Below are 8,475 nucleotides of genomic sequence, written 5' to 3'. Positions count from 1 at the left end.
ATTTTACTTCAGATGAACAAATTATGTAAGTGATGTAAATATTGACTGTAATACTGATCATGGAAAATAATTGAGTAATATGACACTAAAACAAATAAGATTGCTATGAATGGTAAATGTAATTTCAATAAAATAATTATATGTAGTTATAGGAGCAACTCATTTACCTCTAAACTTTGTAAAGTTTTTAAATCTGATCTGATGATAAAACTGTGCTGTTAATCTCATCCAAGCAAACCAGACTGCACCATGTCAGAGAGAAACACTGAGGCTAAGCAGAGGATTTTTTTTTTTCCGCTCACGGGTTGTTGTGTGTGATGTTCGCCCACTGAGGGAATGAGCCCATATCAAACATGACATATCCCCATGTGTTGATGCCCAGATTAGTCGTCGCGATCCCGATGATGTTCAGCATGAAGCCGGCCTTTACCTGAAGGGACATACAACATCCACCATACATTAAGGCTTATACAAAGATGCATTGTGGAACAAGTCTTTGGGATAAGTTCCACTCCTACCATGTCCATGACTCTAAGGTTTCCAAAGGACATAGCCATGGCATTGGGCACTGTGGCAACCGGCAACATGAAGGCCAGAGAACATGCAATGGTGCAGGGCAGCATCAGATAAAAAGGGTGAATCTTGATAGCTGTGGCCTAATGAAAGAGATCCACGAAATTAAATAAAAATGAATTCATTGCACTTGTATGAGGAAATTAGACTTTGGATTACCATTGAGCCCAGGATGGGCATGAACAGGGTGGCAGTGGCTACATTAGTGGAGAACTCAGTGAATGTGGCAACAAGCAGGCTGAGCAGAATTGAAATGCCAAAAGGAGGGATTTTCTCTAACGGGGCCAAGCTGTCCCCCAACCACTTTGACAGACCCGATGACTGTGAACATAAAGTCATTTACAGTAGATTGAAAAACCACCGTAAGCTGTCCTTTGACCAACTCTTACTTGCGTCAATAGCGCAATATGCTAAAGTTTGATTTGCTCAGTACCTCACTACCAGCAGCCAGAGCAAAACCTCCTCCCAGCAACAGGACAATATTCCAGGGCATCCGCTCATGGATCAGCTGCCAGTTCAGCAGAGTTGGGGGAGCCTTCACCAGCTTCCCTGTGAGACACAGGGAGGAAGCAAACGTGAAACAGAGGTCAGCTGAAAAGAGCGGAGATGTGTCCTGATACATAATCCTCACCAAGAGTTTCTAACTAGAGATTTTAGACCAGATGAACACAGGTTTATGCATATCACAGTGTGGATGCAAGAAATCTCACCGTTGTCGTCATAGCCAAAGCTGCCAAACTTTGGAAGTTGAGAGGGGACGATGAAAAACAGCATTGACACAAAGATTGCCACTGTTCCATCTGAAACAAACCTGACAGATAAGGAATATTAACCTACTTACAAACTGTATTATATTCAGCATTCAACCTCCATTGACTATATAAAGAGTCTAGACTGTACACAAGTAAGCCACACATACAATTTCAAACCATCTGGGGAACCAGGTTTACTCCACATGTTTAAATGCTGCATGAGGTAATTCACTAATACGGATTTCTTAAATCTGCTTCGACATTTTTGTCATATTATGTCAACAAAGGTCCTGAAATAGATTACAAACCACCAGAGTAGAATCAGGCAAACATTGGTTCTTTGTGTTTTTGTATCATTAGCTGATTTTACCAGTGTCAAATTATTTGATTCAAACTAGAAAATTTGGTTACATTTCACTTGAAGTTTTATTCATAAAGGCTGATATTACGCTGTCATTATAATGACGTGTCACCTGTCATTAGCATGAATAAGGTGTCATGAAGGCTGTCATTAAGTGTCGTTTGTTACCCTAACCCCGAACCCTAAACGTAACCCCATCCCTACCTAACCTAAACCCCTAACCCTAATTCCACTAGATCCCTCCACCTAACCCAAAAAATGCCAACATAGCTCCTAAGGTGTCATAATTTAGTGAATGACACTTAATGACAGCCTTCATGACACTTTATTCATGCTCTGTTCTTGCTCTCAATGAAGGCGGACACTTTTTTCTCGCTCCCTCCCGCCCTTATCTGCCCTTCTTGCTTCTCCTTGAGATTATGGAATTGATCAGCTGGTCAGCGTAATGTCAGCCTTATGTATAAAAATTCAAGTAAAGTGTTACTGAAAAGTCTTCTTAAACTAGCTTTATCATCTACTGATTATTGATTAACTGCATGCGAGTCTTAATGTAGAGTACAGTGACCAGTCCATCATTTAGAATCATCATATTCTGTGATGGCCACTGGTACCAGAGCGACTCCTCTAGCCAAAGGTGACACCACAGACTGAACGTATTCCCACATATGGATGTATATTATCTCCTACTCACTTATCTTCCTTGTTGAAGAGCACCGTAGCCCAACCGTCTATGAAGCCCGGCTCCCTGGTGAACCACAGAACCACCAGTAGAACAAAGAGGGTGAGCACGGCACCCTCAGCAAACTTCATGCGGTCCAGCTTTGCGTATTCCTCTTTTATCACTGCATACACTTCTTTGTCTCGGTTGTTCTCCTCGCCACAGCCAAATGTCTGCTTCAGGCTAAAGGGAAACGATAAGATGAAAATAACAATAGGAATTCATAATCAAAGACATTTCTAACCAGCTCTAAAACTTGATTTGGTTTAAAAGCATTTAGCGTAAAACTTACGTTTTAATAGATTCACTATTACTTTTGAAAACAAGTTTTGGCATTGATATTGACATTAAATATAATATGTCAGGAAATACCATCATCGAAGAGATGGTCATGATTGTACTAGTGTTAGTTGGCGATTACCTACTCAAATGGAGCGTTGTTTCCTGTCTTTTTGGTATCTCTCTCCTAATACTGGATTAAAGATGGCACTCTTACTTGCAGCCCAGAAACATGAACTGTAGCCAGATAAAGGCGAAGATCAACATGATGACCATGTTGGGAAAAGCGAAGCCAAACCAGCTGGCAAAGTTGATCACATCGCCGTTATCAGGGAAAATCCTAGAGAAAGAAAAATAGAGGGAGAAATATAGCTTGGATTAACATTGTTGTGATTTCCTCAGTTTAGTGAGAACATCACAAAAAAGAGAGAGATACTAGGATGTGAGGTGTTTTCACTCCAAGCAGGTTCAACAGTTGGTCACTTGTGTGTTGGCTGATGTACATAAGCCCTTACTTGTCGATCTGACCCTTCATGATGATGTTGGGTGTGGTGCCGGTGAGTGTGGCCGTGCCTCCGATGCTGGCAGAGTAACACACACTCAGGTAAATTCCTTTGTTGAACAGGTTGTGCTTTGCCTCCGTAATTTTCATCCTATTTTCTTGATCAGACTCCAGATTTGTCTCAGGGTAATCTGGAGTCGGATTGTCAAATATTTAATGAAGATAAACCTCTGAAATAGTAATAGTGTATACATTTTTCACATACCTTCTTTGCTTTCCGGTTTTAAATTTAGGATTGCTTTTTGTCCGTCTGTTATTTCTTCTTCGGTTTGTGTGATTTCCATCTCAAATGCCTGGTTGCCCTGGGCTACAGCTGGGATATCTCGCTCTTCTGCCTTTGCCTCTGTGGCTCTCAGCTGTTGGAGCACAGCACTGGCGATGGGCATCATCATGGCTGTTGTGGACACATTGCTGATCCACATGGACAGGAAGGATGAGACAATCATGAACCCCATCATTAACCTATAAGGGATGAGAAAAAAAATCAGCTTGATTCCCAACAATGTGTAAATATGACACATGGTCTGATTTATTCGCATTTCTTTTTGTTTTGTTTTTTGCCTTACATGTTTTTAAGGACACCTAAAAATGTTAAAAGTTTTTGCCCACATTGCCTTATGTTCAGTCACATAAGTCTACCATCAAAGGAAAGAAATATGAATAAATGCTCCAAGCTACTCCAAAATAACACAAAGCAATAATAAAACCCTGATCTGCAAAAGTCATTATATATAACTGCAGTTACCTGATAATTTTCTAAATTCAGTGGTTGATTATAGTTTATTTTCTATGTTTCTGTGTCTGTTGGGAATCTAATTTGTGTTCTGTAAATGTTTCAATGCTATGTTCAGTTTAACAGCTTGTGAGTTTGAGTCCAAGAAGCCCCGAAAGGGACACAGGTTTTTATTTTATTTTATTTTTTTATTGCACGCTCACGTAAAGGCTCCACGCCAGCATGTGATACTAATACGTGTTCGCACAAGGGGCAAGGATGTTTTTTTTTTTTTTTTCATTGTGTGCTTGCGTAAAAGTTACATGCGAGCACTTCATACTAGCATTGCGTAAGCGAGCACGTAAAGGTAATTGTTAACCCTAACCTTAACCCTAAGGCTGAAGTAAAGCTTTACTAGTTCTCAGGAAGCACGTAATAGTTTTAAGCGCGATCATAAAATGTTTTACGTGCGCGCTTTAAACTATTACGTGCCCCCTTAGAACTACTTTTACGCGCTTACATATTAGTTTCACACGCGGAACCTTTACGTACGCAATTGGAATTGGAATATCCGTGTCTCTTTAAGGCAGGGGTGGCCAACTCCAGTCCTCGAGGGCCAGATTCCTCAGACTTTAAGATGTGTCCTTGCTCCAACACACCTGTTTGAAAACAATGTGTTGTCATTAAGCTCTGCAGAAGCATGATGACGAGCCATTCATTTATTTCAGGTGTGTTGGAGCAGGGGCACATCTGAAAGTCATAGGAATCTGGCCCTCGAGGACTGGAGTTGCCCACCCCTGCTTTAGGGGCTCAGTAGAGTCCCACTGGGGCACTTTTTTTGTTTTGTTTTCATCAATATTTTTTAAATGCCTAATTCATGAGTTGTTTAATTTTATTATCTTGGAGTCCTTGTGCGTCTCATCACAGTGTGTAGTGCCTCTCTTCCCTCTTGTTTCCTCTCAGGTGTGCCTTATTTGCTGATTGCCTTCCACCACTAACATAAAGAGTGTTTGAACACTGCTAGTGGGTATTCTGATATCTGTTGGTTTGACTAAGTATTTTTGTGTAATGGACTCATTTGGATTTGTACTTTGGATATTAAGTTTTTGGTATTAAAATATGGAGGACCAACTCCACCATATTTCAAAATAAATAAGTAAATACATAAATAAGGTGTATACCATAAATAATTCATTCATTCATTAATAGCGTATATCTGTAAGTATTTATTTATTTACCTTTAATTATGGCAGAGTTGATCGTCAATATTAAAATGTACTTCGTAATCGAAAGATATTACTTCCTCTTTCCTCCCTCTCTACAATAAGGTCTTTCACACACCTCACTCACCATACTGACCAAAATGAATAAGACAATTGATCATCATCAGTAGATTCAGTATTGGGCTGTATTTGAACTTTTAAAGTGACTTTTTCCCAACGTGACTGGCAAAAGTGATCTTGGCTTTCTTACAGTGATGGACGAACTCCAACCAGGAGCAGAACTTGGAGTGCGATGCGTTTGTGGAGGTTCCAGTGCTCCACTGCAATGGCCACCAGCAGTCCGCCAACAAAAAGCATGTTTGTGTCATTCAGATACTCAATACTGACCTGAAAGAGAGCATATAAAACCTTTACTTTATGAAATTGAATTATGTAAGATCCAGCCAGATCCAGATATTAGCCTACTTGATAAGAATTGCACACCTAAAGGATGCCCACCAACCAAGAGTAGGCTGATACTTATGAGTCATACCTCCCCTGCTTTTAAAATGCCCATCATAGGGAAGAGGACAACAGGCAGCAGAGAGGTCACTGCCAGTGGCATACACTCTGTGCACCAGAACAAAACCATGATGATGATCGTAAACCCACATTTTCCTTCCTGTGAACATAAACACAGACAAGAAACCATAAATATAAAGCGTTGTCATCGTAACATGATGAGGTGTTTGAGGACCCAAATGTGGCAATTGAAGGTCGCTAGAGGTAGATTCAAATAAGTCTGTTTAATAATCAAACTCAGACTACAAAATAAAGATTAACCAAGTGAATAAAAGCTGACTTGACCTGGGGTAAGATGCTCATGCACATGAACGAGCAAACATCCTGTATCCAAGCATGAGGGAAGCTGATGAATGAGACACACCTGAGTAGAAACAGTAGGGAGCCTAATCGATCACAGAACACAAACACGAGTACTAACAACACTGGGGGTGAAGACACATGCAGAAATACCTGAAAGCGCATAGACAAATAAACTACTTAAGATATCAAACCCATCTAGAAAAGCTATACAGCTATACAGCTATACGCGGAACAAAACGTGAACTGAGAACAAACATCACAGGCAACGACAGTCACAAGTAAAACGATAATAGAAGAAAAGAAGACTTTTCATACTTATAAGACACGACGAGACGAGACGAGACGAGACGATAAGATAAGATAAGACAAGATAAGATTAGTTGCCTCTATCAAGATACAAAATTGACAGTTCAATTCAGTTGATTGTAGTTGTTTTGATTTGTTGTGTATAGATTCCCTTTTCACCCTCCTGTTTCCACCCAGGTGTGCCTAATCTTCTGATTGCCTTCCCTACACTGACTGGAAAAGTGCTTGGACGTTGAACGTTTGCTGTTTGTTGTGCGTTTTGTCATGTTTCCCTTCCTAGATAGTAGATAAGGCCAAGATTTTTTCATTTCTCGTCGATGAATTTTATTTAGTCAGGATACTGTTTGATCAGAGAGGAATAGCATAAGTTATCATGTATATTCATTTCGTGCAGCTAGCTTGCTCCAAACCAGGCAAACAGGTAGGCTTAGTGTACCCTTGCTCAGTCAGCAGATGTGGTAAATGGTGAGAAATGGTGCGTAAAGATCCTGGTATTACTTTGTTAATATTGTGACATTGAAAATAAAATGGAATCTAAGCTACCAATGAATGTCTCAATAAAGTCTTCTGATGTTTCTCATCCAAGACCTAATAAATCTAAAATCAGCCAACGCTAACCAAAGGCCTGATTATGAGCTGATTGCCACATTCAGGTGTATTGAAGCCTCAACTTTGGACTAAAAACCATTAAGCTGGAAACTCATTTTACGTAGAGAAGGTATTGTTTAACAAACTGTATTGGTTTTGTTTTTATACTGTTGCCCCACTTGTTATTATTTGTTTAATTTACTGAAATAGAGTAATATGAGTCTCCTATCCATTATAAACCAATACTTACCGATGTAGGAATCAAGAGTGGCAAAGGAAGCAGCAAAATCGGTGCAAGGATGACGATTAAGAAGTTTCTGTGGTTCCATAACCACTTCATCCAACTCTTCATGATGATCGCAGAAAATAGTAAACACAAAGAACTGGTGCAGATAGAATCTTAAAGGAAAAGCCAAGGTGCGATGAAGCAACGTTGGAGAGTTTCTTCACAAACAGGCCACAACAAAAGTAAACGATCATGGATGAAGCATGTGTTATATAGTGGAACATCAAACATTAACCAACGCCACTGAGGTGACAACAGTTAGTAAATGTGAAGGGTGTTGGTGAATGTGAGATGGAACACATGAAGAGACAAAGAGCAAAACTAAAGATGAATGTAATCTTCAGCCACACCTCAGAGGATGAACCGAGGGTTATCAAGTTATCACAGTTTATCAAGAACGCTTTCCTATTCGTTCAAAGCTTTTACTCATGAACAATCAAGTAAAATCCCCTTATTTATCAACTTTTCTGTCTGATATTTTACAAAAACTTACTCTTGACCACAAAACAAACTGACAGAGGGTCAGACCTAAATAAATAAAAAAAAAATCATTACATTTCAGAATTACCCTTTATCTGTAACCGAGTATTGCAAGATGCGATTACATTAGGAAATTAATTCCAAAACATGGCATGAATGTAAAACATTTAAGTTCACACCCAGTTTCTGATTAGATGTAATCTCAATCACATAGTTCTTTGACGACCCCACCATGTCTGCTGTAATCAAAAACAACTCCATAAAACACTTTATTGATAATAATAATAATAATAATAATAATAATAATAATAATAATAATAATAATAATAATAATAATTGGGACTCTTAGACTACCAATTATTTATTCATTAAGAAGCTTGAGCCAGCTGATGTTCCAGCAATGCATTATAAACCTCTATTACCTCAAGCCATCAAGCTAATATTTTCATTATTTGCAGTTATTTATTTATTTATTTGTCTGTTAGCAGGATTACCTCAAAAAGTACTAAACAGATTTTGGTTTTCAAATTGTAACCATAGATAATAGTAATAAAAAAAAAGAAATGTATCTCCCGTCAATGGCACAATTTCATAAATTCCTATCTCAGTTCGTAATCTACCAATCTTTATCAAACTTGACCATAGTTGCACATTTAATCACAATTTTTTGGAGGGAAAAAATGTGGGTGCCTATACATCTGGACCTACTGTATCCTTATTAAAGGTGCAGTCTGCAACTCTTATAAAAGTGACTTTTTGTCATATGTTACT

The 8,475-nt window shown here is 38.9% G+C and overlaps 1 pseudogene; it reads right to left on the bottom strand.

Moving 5' to 3' along the window:
- Positions 1–298: 298 nt before the first annotated feature.
- Positions 299–7,290, bottom strand: LOC114475811 (solute carrier family 13 member 2-like; annotated as a pseudogene).
- Between the last annotated feature and the right edge of the window lie 1,185 nt (positions 7,291–8,475).

This window comes from Gouania willdenowi, chromosome 14, assembly GCF_900634775.1.
Source record: "Gouania willdenowi chromosome 14, fGouWil2.1, whole genome shotgun sequence".
Lineage (NCBI taxonomy): Eukaryota > Metazoa > Chordata > Actinopteri > Blenniiformes > Gobiesocidae > Gouania > Gouania willdenowi.
This window is presented reverse-complemented; position numbering and strand designations above follow the sequence as displayed.